The sequence below is a fragment of the Oenanthe melanoleuca genome, chromosome 28, assembly GCF_029582105.1.
Source record: "Oenanthe melanoleuca isolate GR-GAL-2019-014 chromosome 28, OMel1.0, whole genome shotgun sequence".
Classification (NCBI taxonomy): domain Eukaryota; kingdom Metazoa; phylum Chordata; class Aves; order Passeriformes; family Muscicapidae; genus Oenanthe; species Oenanthe melanoleuca.
In genome coordinates, this window is record NC_079361.1 from 5,280,831 (window position 1) to 5,291,849 (window position 11,019).

The 11,019-nt window shown below is 52.0% G+C and overlaps 1 long non-coding RNA gene and 2 other non-coding genes across 3 annotated transcripts; 2 read left to right on the plus strand and 1 right to left on the minus strand.

Annotated features, from left to right (window-relative positions):
• Positions 1–21: 21 nt before the first annotated feature.
• Positions 22–10,874, plus strand: LOC130264543 (uncharacterized). The gene is made up of 4 exons (XR_008842481.1): positions 22–227; positions 2,292–2,360; positions 3,926–4,049; positions 8,555–10,874. It is a non-coding gene; the product is annotated as an uncharacterized LOC130264543 (long non-coding RNA).
• TRNAG-UCC (transfer RNA glycine (anticodon UCC)) lies at positions 466–537 on the plus strand. Its single transcript has one exon. It is a non-coding gene; the product is annotated as a tRNA-Gly (tRNA).
• TRNAV-CAC (transfer RNA valine (anticodon CAC)) lies at positions 905–977 on the minus strand. Its single transcript has one exon. It is a non-coding gene; the product is annotated as a tRNA-Val (tRNA).
• Positions 10,875–11,019: the final 145 nt, after the last annotated feature.

The following is an 11,019-nucleotide window of genomic DNA, read 5'->3' on the forward strand; positions in this document are numbered from 1 at the left end:
AGTGGCGGGAGCGCGCGCGCGCGGCGGGAGCGCGCCCGGCCGGCGCGGGAGGAACCACTGCCTGTGGCGGGGGGATGAGATGCCTGCTGGAGTACGGAGTTATTACACACAGAGTAGATAAGGTGTTGGAAAAGACCTCTGAGGTCACCGAGTCCGACCTGTGACCGACAGTCACCTTGTCATCCAGACCACGGAGCTAAGTTTGTCCTTAAGCATCTCCAGGGAGGGTGAGTCGGCCGCCTCCCTGGGCAGTCAGTTGCAATGTCTTCATGGAGAGGGGGGTGCACAGAGAGAGTTGAGGCTGATACAGGGTAAAAAAGACATGGAGCGAAGATTCTTACTCGCCCTCAGAGATTTATTGCCGTCATGGGGCGGCTGTGGAACCATTTACTTCTGCTGTGAGGGAATGGTTGGGTCCCGCTAGTTGCTGTTGCTGAGGGAAGCCGGCGAAAGCCGTTCCAACGGGCGTTGGTGGTATAGTGGTTAGCATAGCTGCCTTCCAAGCAGTTGACCCGGGTTCGATTCCCGGCCAACGCAACTTCAGCTTTTTCTTTTTTTTTTTCCTCCTTGTAATATTTTTTCCCCTGTTTCTCACCGATCCGAACCGAATTGAGATGCACCGGTTCGCGGAGCGCCCGCCCGGCTGCGCTTTGCCCACTTGAGCCCCGTCGGGAGGCGGGCGCTGCTCAGCGATGGGGCGCACGGTGCCCCACGGTTACTTCTCTTCCCAAGTCGCGGTGGAGACCCCGAGTCGTCGGGAGACGGCGGGGAAATAAATAAATAACTCCGAATTAAAAAAAAACAAAAAAGCCTTAAGCCCCTCTAAACCAAAAAAAAAGCCCAAACAACAAGAAAATAAACCAGCACAAAAAACTACCACGAGATGCGGGGAAGAAAAAGTAGGTGTTTCCGCCCGGGATCGAACCGGGGACCTTTCGCGTGTGAGGCGAACGTGATAACCGCTACACTACGGAAACCCGCCTTGGGAGCAGCTGCGTGGGGATGGCCCATGTTCCCGCCATGGTGGCTGAGGGAGCGCGAGCCTCCCTCACGGCAACTTCGGAACAAACCTCCCGCAAACCCTTAGAAATGCCGCGCGGGAGTCCCAGCGATTATCATCAATGGCTGATTGGAGTCCCCAGAGACCCGCTGGCCTCAGGAGGCGGCTGAGGTGCGTGTCCTGGGCAGTGTTTCGGGGTCCCCTCAGAGACGACGAGGCCCCGCAGGGAGGCTGGCGCTGAGGGGGCGCGGGCGCTGCTGAGGAAATGTCTCCTTTCCCCAAGGCAGCTGCCAGCAGATGTCGGTAGAATAGTGGCGACAGGAGTGGAGCTCCCTGGAGAGGCTGGCCCAGGGGACAGGGGCTGGGAGAGGAACAGTCCCCGAGGACAGACTTGTTGACAATCCCAGACTCACAAGATGCCATGCTGGTTTGAACTGGAAGAACTTTAAATCTCATCTCATTCCACCCCCTGCCATGGGCAGGGACACCTTCCGCTGTCCCAGGATGTTCCAAATCCAGCCTGGCCTTGGACACGTCCAGGGATCCAGGGGCAGCCAGAGCTGCTCTGGGAATTCCATTCCAGGGCCTCAACACCCTCCGTCAAGAGCTGACTATCCCACATACTTAAAAGTTTGTTCTTCTTACCCTACTGCAATGTTAACAACTTAGTGGCAATCCTTCCCTTTTTGGTAAAACCTCAGCCCTTGGAATCCGGTGGTAACATGAGAATTATGTTTTCCTGTTTTGTTTTCTTTGTTTAAGTGCATTTTATGCGCTGCTGGCTGCAGAGAAAAGCTTAGAAGGAAGATATGAATCATAAACCCAGATGAAAGCAAAAAGAACATCACTTTTAATAACACTTGCTCTCAATAAAATCTACTTTTAATTTTACAATTTCATTTTACAATTTTGTAGCTGATCTTTTGATTTAGGGCCAAAAGGGCTAGAGAAGAGGTTGTCACATGCTCTTTAACTTCAGGGCTTGCCAGTGCTTTATTCCAATCTGATTTATGATAAGGATTATAATGTTACATCCATGTCCGTGACAAACCTGATGTCTCTGGTCTTGTTTGCTCCGTGTTGTTGTTAAACATCCTGGCATGAAATCCTTCCTGCCTGCAGCTGGCAGAGCTGCAGAGAGGACTGGTTACAACCTCTGCACTGAGCATCAGCTGAGCTGGGGATACCTGGGGCAAGGTCCCCTCCCTCGAGCAGGGGCAGAGGATCTCTGAGGGACCCAAGAGCATCCACGGACCGATTCAAACGCTTTGGTTTCTGTTTTCCCCTGCAGGCCTCTTCCTGGCGATGGGTGGGGAGAGCAGCCGCAGAGCAGACAGCGCCAGCAGGAAGCTCTCGGAAGGTACCTGCGGGAGGGAGAGGCAGGGATTCCATGAACAGCATGGTGCTGTCGGTGTGAGCCCCCAGAGCCGCCCGGTTCTGCTCCGGGAGCCCCGGGACACACCAGTCGTGGGCTCTGCGTGCTCCTCGTGGCCAGACAAAGCCCCTCTTCCCCCCGTTCCTGCTTGCTGGGATGGCTCCCGGGGATGTTCTGCCTTTTCTGACAAGGATCCGTTGTCAGGGACGCCTCAAACTTTGCACAAAGATCCCGCAGCGCTCTCGCTTCCATTCCCCGACCTCTCCCTCCGCTCCCAGCGCTTCCCACCCGTGTGGCTCGGCTGGTGTGGAGCCCCCGTGAGGACCCGGAGCAGGAGAAAGGACTGGCGGGGAGCAAAGAGCCCGGGGCTCATTTGGAGGTGAAGGCTGGATATTCTCTGCTATTATCACCAGCATCTGCCCCTTCTGAGCCCTCCCCCAGCCCTCACCAGCGGCCATGCTCGGCTTTGTTTCCCCGACACGCTGCGCTGGCTGCACAGTCCCCATCTCCCCTTTTCCTCCCTCCGCTCCCAAAGCCTGCGTGGCTGCTCCAGGAGGGAGCTGGGAGCACCGAGGAGCAGGAGAGCTGACAATCAGGGCCGGGAGACATCGCTGCCGTGCACAATACCCCCCCAATTAGCCATTCATTTCTCCTGCCTCTGAAATGGGGAGCGCAGCCCTTGTGCCGGGAGATAAAACAAGAACGGCTTCAATAGCGCTGATTTAAATTAGGTCAGGCTGGCTTTTGTGTGGCAGGGACCACACAATAGCTGTCACACGACGGTGGAGGGGAGCAGCATAAAGGAAAAGAGGCCAAGCAAGTGGCACAGATGCTGGGAGTTGGTGGGTGCTGGGGGATAGTGCACGGGCTGGCACTCACCGAGGACACGATGCTGAGGCATAAAAGGTGCAGCACGGTCAGCAGGGGACAGAGAGGTCACACACTGCCTGGGCAGGAGCTCTGCCACACCACAGCCATGTGCCCCTGGGAAATCGGTCTTTAACCATAGCTGGTTATGAGACAAAGGGGTGACAAGCTTTGCACCCCTCAGGACAAAAAGGATATTGAGGGGCTTGAGTGTGTCCAGGGAAGGGAACAGAGCTGGGGAGGGTCAGGAGCACCTGAGGGAGCTGAGAGGGCTCAGCCTGCAGAAAAGGAGGCTCAGGGGGATCTTATGGTTGTTGGGGTGTCCTGTGCAGCTGGAGTTGGCCTGGTGATCCTTGGGGGACCCTTCCAACTCAGGGTGTTCCATGATTCCATGATCTGAGCTGCAATCCTCAGCATTGCCCAACTTCTTTCCCCACAAAAGTTCCCCAAAAGTCCATCCCTGACCTGAACACTTGGTGGGCTGTGAAATCCTGCACTGGCTTCTTTAGGGATGGGTGTGTTTGGGGAAATATCAGCAACTCCCTCAAAATGATCTCTTAACTCAGGTTCTCAAAGGCATCAGAGTGTCTGCCTTCAGAGAGAGGTCCTGGGAGAGTTTTCCCTAGAACTTCATCCCAGTTCTCCTCCCATTTTCATTAATATCCTTATTGCTGTTTTTGCAGTGGCAATGCAGATGTTCATGTTTATCTGGCCATGGGAGGACATGAGAGCAGCGTGCTCAGAGCCATCAGCAAGAGCCTGATCTTTCCAGCAAGCTGTTGTCATGGTCTACATGAATTTATCCAGGTAAATCCATAAGCAAAAGAAGGGCAGGTAAGTTTAAAAATAAGAGTCCACCTCTTCAAGTCTCCCAGGAATAAATGAATGGTCTTTTGTGCCCCAAATTGGACTTTTAGAGGTGCCACTTTGCTACAGTTGAGCCAAAAATCAGTGATGGGAATTGTGGGTGTGGAAAAGTGAAAATACATAATCAGCCACTTAATTCAGTCTTTTTGGAAGGACAGCTTGATATTCTTTTGCACTTGCAAAAAAAGCTGTAAGCAAAAAACAATACTTAAGAGAAATGTTCATTGTATTACTGAGTCATAATTTGCATGCTAAAATTGCAAGTGTTATCATTTCTACTACTGATAGTAAAAAACTAGGTGAGCTGAAGCACTGAGTGTGCCAGCCAGTGCCAAAAGGAGGAAACTAGGTTAAGCTGAAGTATCAGTTGTTCCTATTCCCCTTCATTTGTTTGTTCACACATGAATAATTTTTATTTTTTTTTTTAATACAAGACAGCTTAGAGCTACTCTGGGCCATCAGCTCCAATGGCCTACATAATTCCCAGGCTGATTTAAACACCCAGCTTCCCATGGGCACACACAGGCAGCAGAACAGTCGGCGGCCACCAGCTGATATTGGAAAGACAGGCACTAAAAATAAGTTGTCCTTTTTTACCAGTGAGTGTAATTAAGCAGTGAAATAGTGCCTGTTGTGGGGAGGTGGCCCCGAGGCACGGAGCCAAAACAAGACATGTTGCTAAAAGGTATGTTCCCTTCAGCAGATGGTCAGAGCTCTGATGCAAGAAGCACCCAGTGAAATTATCCACCCAGTTCCTGTAGGAAGCCAGTCTGGAGCAGCCATAATAGCCCTAATTTCTCTCAGAATACAAATATATGGTTGCTAGTTTTCACTGCTTTACAGCTCTACTATTGGGTGTATTTTTAGCCATTTTGTTGTGAGAACACAGTGAAAACAGCAACAGCCCACTTTGGTTTGCATTATGATTTACCTTCTAAAGCTCACACTGCAGTGGAGACTGGAGGTGCCCAGGTACCAAAAGCAATTTAACTGTGGTAGCACAAAAATGTGTTGTGTGTCAGGGGAGGGTCAGGTGGAATATTAGGAAAAGGTTCTTTCCCCAGGGAATGGGCACAGCCCCAAGGCTGCCACAGCTCCAGGAGCCTTTGGACAGTGCTCTCTGTCCTTGGGGTGACCAGAGGCAGAAGAGGCAGGAGTCCAGCTCTTGTTGGCAGCTTAGGGGTGTGATTCCAAACAAGAAGACATGAAAATTGTATCTGATCACGTTATTAGTGCACACATCCGTGTATATAAATCAATCAGAGTGATACAATTATGTGTATACAGGTAGAGATCATTGTTCTCCAGCAAATGGCATCATCTGGGTGCTCCTGAGTTGTGACTGTGTAAATCCCAGGATTCCTGAGATGGCCTCTATAACCTGAAATGCTCATTGGAGTCCTTCAGCTCTCCAACAACCCAAAATCCACTGCAGAAAATAATATGTTCTGCAGAAGATTGGTTCATTCTCTGAATATTTATTTGCTGGTTTGGGCTGGGGTATTTTTCTATTCTTATTATTACTATTATTTGTTTTGTTTATTTCTTCTCCTTTTATCAGCTCCAGCTGAGACAGGGGAGGGTGGGAGGAGGGTTTTGCTCCTCTGGAGATAACAGGAGGCTGTGCCTGTGCAGCCATGGTGACAAGATCCAGGGCTCTTCCTGGCTTCCAAGCAATTTGCTCCCAACCCCTGGCTCCCAAGTAAAAGTGGGGCAGAGAAAGAAAGGAGCTTTTGTTTCTCAAGTGCTTCAGCTGTTACTTCTAATTAAGCCAAGAGCTCCAGTGCCTTCCCACTCCCCAGCCGAAGAAGGATGGACTGGGGCAAGAGGAGAGCCAGGAGGCTTTGGCAGCTCTCCTCTTTCCAGCTGCAGCCTGGCTGGTGACCTGTGCCATCCCAGTGCCTCAGATTCCCTGGCTGCTGGGGGCCAGAGATGAGAGAGGCTGAGCCCAGCACGAGGCCAGATGGAAACGACCACCCTGCTGTTCAAGGTGTTATTATCCTTTAGTGCAATATGTTCCAGCTCCCCAGACATGCTGACTGTCAGCAAATTGCTCTTTCCTTCTCCAGCTCTCCCTGGATGCCATCCCCTTCTCTCTGAGATGCCAGCCCCTACCTGAGCTCTAACAGCACTTCTCCAACCTCCCCAGTGTGCCTCTTTTTAAGCCCTGCTGGCATCACTGGGATGAGCACAGGTGAAGTGACAGCAGCCAAGGATTGGAAAAGTGGCCTTGGCACAGCCAGGTGGGGTCTGTGGGACAAGGAGAGTGGGGTGGGCAGAGGGCAGAGCTGTGGCAGCTGTGAACCACACAGGCCCTGCACAGCTCTGCAACAGGGAGCACAGCCTGTTCCACAGCACTGCAGGACTTGGGAAGGACTGCCAAGAGGAGAAGAGGGTGGAGACATGGAGAGAGAGAGAGAAAAAAAGAATGTAGGGAATAGGAACGCTCAGGAATCCAGCAGCCCACAGACTCAAGGTGCAAGGCCTGGCTCAGCTCTGGAAGTCGCCCACTGGGACTGAAGGAGCCCTCCAGGTCAGGGCTGCTCCCCTGTGCCTCTGTGCCCACTGAACTCTGCTGGATCTCTCAGCTGGGGATCTCAGGGAGAAGTTTAGGGTTTCACTCGGAAACAGATGGTCTCCCTCTTGGGCCCCATCTGCCAGGCAACGCTGGAGCAGTTGGTCTCTGCAGAGCTGAGCAGAATCTTGTTTACTTTCCCCTCCCATCCCCAAGGTGATCACAGGGCAGCCCAGGCCTGCTGTTTCAGCCCAGATTTCCAGGAACAGCCAAGAACTCCGAGGGGCAGGAGTGCAACCCAAGAGCCAGAGAGGGCACATGGCATCAGCCAGCCCCAGTCTCTGTCACTGATCATGTTGGAGAGATGGAGCAGCCCCTGGCAGCTGCCCCTTTTTCCCCCTCAGGACACAAAGAGTCTCCATCCACCAGGGATGCAGGGAAGTGTCTGCTGCCAGCATTAAGCACACACAAAAATAACAGTTGAGACCAGCTCTCCTTGAGCAGCACCAGCCAAGATTGCTGCAGCAGGCTTGATAAAAGAACTTAACTTCTTCTCTGGGTTCTGCTGCTGCAGCTCTGTGCCAAGGGCTGGAGGATACCATCCATCCATGCAGCAGCCCGTGTTTTCCAGAGACCCCAGCAGCCAGAGCAGCGAGGTGCTGCTCTCCCGGGCTGCCAGGCTGGGCAGTCAGTGCTCTAATGGTGCTCGCTGAGCAGAGGGCACGGAGCAGCGCTCCATCCCTCCCCCGAGGGCTCCCGCCGCAGCGCCTCCAGCCGGGATGCTGCCCGCGGCAGCTCCGCGCTAATCAGCCCCGAGGCGCGAGTGGAAACTTTCCGCTCGCAGCCTCTTAGTTTCATTAGAGGCATCACGAGAGAAAACGGGGCCTCAGGTGGGGCAGGGAGGTGCAGGAGGTGGGGACAGGGCTTTGAGCCTGCTTGTCGTGGCTCTTGGCATGGCAGCTTCAGCTGGAAAGAGGGGCAGAGGCAGCCTGGAGCTGGGGCCTGTCGCCCACTTTGATCAGAGCTCTGGAGCTCTGCAGCTGGGTAAAGTGATTGTTGCAGGATGTATTTATTATCCTTATCAGTGCAAGGAGTTTTTCCCCGTGTCTAGCCTAAATCTTCCTTGTTCAACACAAACATGGTACTGTTCAGAGGTGGAATATTAAGGGCTGGAGTCGCTGCCTAATCATGTATTGATTTCAGTGGAGCTGAGCTCGATGAGAGGAGTCTGCCTGGCCTTGCTCCATCCCCGTCGTGCCCCAGGAGAATGTTTTGTGTGAGACTAAATGCCTCTGTAAGTGCCTCTCAGCTCCCTGCTCATTGAGAGCTGTTCTGCACAGACACATTGGAACAGGGAGGGCACAGGATCCTGGAATCACATTTACTTTTGGCAAGAGAGATTTTGTCTACCTCAGTCTCCCTGGACAGTGTGAATGGTGGGGCTGTCAGTTCTCCTGAGCAGGACTAAGAGCCCAGCCAGGCAGGAATTCTGCCACCACCACCAGCCCTCTACCCCTTGCCTTCCTCCCATTTCACTCATGTCCTCAACCAAAAGCAGAAATAAACTCGACTGCTCACTGTCCTCTAAATCTGATTTCCCTGCTTACATTTTTCACTAAGCCAGCTCAAATAAAGCAACACATTCAGGAATTGGACTTGATGATCCACGTGGGGCCCTTCCAACTCAGGATATTCTACATTCTGTGCACCCTGATGACTTTGGGAGAGCTCCGTGACAGGGATAGAGCTGGAAGGACAAATAAGACAGGAAAAAGTGACCAGAAGAACAGAGCTGAGATTCCTGAAGTCTCATTCATGAAAAAGTATTGCTCCTTGTTCCTGGTTTGTGCCTCATTTGTGAACACAGATGTTCTCTTACTCCCACGTGGATGAGCAGTTGTTTTCATGTGAGCTCCTGTCCATCTTCCAGGTAAAGGGTTCCTTTGTTAGCCTTGGAGATTGCAGCAGCAGTAATCCTGTTTGGAGACACCCACGCACTTCTGCAGGAGCTCTGCCCTGGGATGGAGGAGCTGGGTCAGGGACTGCAGCAGCCAGGAGATGGAGCAGCTTGGCTCCTCAGCACAGAACAGGCTCGGGAGAGAAAGGCCAGGCCCTTGCAGGGCTCTTGTCCCTGATGGAACAGATGTGGCAGCTGCTTTGTGCCACAAGCACTGCGTGTTTGCCGAGCGGCCAAAGGATCCCCGGGCTGTGCCTCGGGCTGCCACATGGGGCCTTTCATTTTCCTCAAGGGCTCTCGAGGAGCAGCTCATTGTACCTGCTCGGAATTAATTCTGCCAGTCCCCAGCCTGCTCGTGGACTCCCCGTGCTGGAGTTCAAGACATCCCTTTCATTTTTTTCCTTCTGTCTGGGACAATTGATATCCTGGATTGGAGCTGCATCGACAGCCAGGACCTGATCCTAGTGAAGACCACACAGACCTGACTTGGAGCTCCAGGAACTGGATTTTCCAAATTTCCCTGCAGCAGCTGCTGGCTGGCAGCTTTGTCCCGTTCCCTGGTTGCACAGCCCTTGTTCATCCAGGCCCTTTGTGCCCCATCAGCTGGAAGTGCTGTTCTGTTTGGGGCTGCCTCAGAACTGCTGGCACAACAGAGCTGCTTTGGTTCTGGCTGAGCACTCGGCATCTGAGCTCTTGTGTGGTTGGAGCCCATTTTTTTGCAAGAATGAAAACAGTGGATTAATGAGCTGCTTGTGGCTAATGTGCAGGGTTTCTCAGAACTGGTGCTATTAGAGCCCAGCGTCATGTAGGAGGGAAATGGCAGCACACGGTGAATAAAGCAGTGATATAATAGGTTTAAGTAGTCCATTTCCCTTTGGAGTGTTTCTGATAACAGGCCCAAATGCATACAAGACCATTCCCTTAATGAATAAGACTGCTCTCTAGCAGAGCACGCACTGCAGCGCCTCACAAGGGGTTTATTTTTCATCATTTTCATCCAAAACAAAGCTTGGGTGTTGGAGTTGGAGTGGGGGGCAGGCAGGACTATAAACATGGTCTGCCTGCCCCACAGGAGACACGTCCTTATCCCAGTGTGCTGGCCCTGGGTGGAGCCAGAGGAGGATACTCAGGACAGGTCACAAGGTGTGTAAAGATCAAGGCTTCTCCCACCGTGGTTTTGTAGCTTCCAGCAATCTGTGGGGTCTGCTTGGACCTTGCATCCAAACGATTAAGTTTAATCATCACTGATAGACCAAACCTGTGTAATCTTGTCTAAAACCTTTTGAACCTATTTATATTTTCAGGCTACAAGATATCCTGTGGCAAATGAGCACCAGAATTTAATTATGTGCTGTGTGAAATAGCAATTCTTTTTGTTTGTTTTAAACTGGCCTGGTAATTTCACTGGGGCACTGACTCTTCGTGTTGTGAGAAACAGCATCTAAAATACCTCAGGGAAGTAGAATCCCAAATTTTATTGGAAGGGCATGTGATTATGACTTCTATGTGTTAAAAGCACTTCTGAAAACGGAGCACAGGTTCTACTTTTAATGCTTATGGAAATATTGCCTCCAGTGCTTTTGTTTGCTCTTCAGCTTGTTTTTATTTATTTAATTTTTTCCCCTTAACCTCTCTTTACAAGCTACCCTACTCCCTGACAGATCCAGTTCTCAAGCCCCTTGTTTACTCTGTTTGCACGGGCTTTGTTTTGTACAATATTCTCCCCCTAAGTGCTGCGGCAGCCGGGAGTCCTTCGGAGCCGCGAGCACAAACCCCACCAAGGACAGGCACACGCCTCGGAGCGACCTCCTCCTCCTCATTATGTTGGTGATGGTCTCGATGTCAGCGGTTCAAGGGGCACGCGGGGTTCAATTCAGCGCCGAGATAAAGGCAGGAGAGACATCCCCGCTCCCCCGAGGCGCAGCGACCGCGCCGCTCCTTGATTGTGCCTTTGGCAGACACCTCATTAAAAGTGGGCTGTTCCACACAAACATGCCCTTGTCCTTTCGCAGCCGTAATCGGAGCGTGGAGGGAGAGCTCAGCCCCACACCGGCGTGTCTGAGGCTGTGCAGACCTTGACTCTAACGAGCTGCTGTTCATTTGTCGCCTTCTCTGCCCTTCCTGGAGCTGTACCTTCCTGGCGCATCCTTAACTTACACTGTCTCACCGGCAGTTTGGATCGTGCCTCCAGCTAATAGAATGAAAATTAACGTTACCCAAACCAAACCCAGGACGCTTCTCTTGCAAATCCTTTGGTCTTAGTCCAAGTGACATTTCTCCTCAGTCGGATACACCTCCTGCATGAAACGTTCCCATGTAAAACTAACAGGTAGAGGAGTCAGACTCTGAATTTCGCCCTTCCCGTCATGTAAATGGTTCAGTGGAAGGTCTGCCCATGGCAGGGGATGGAATTGGGTGATCTTAAATGTCCCTTCTAA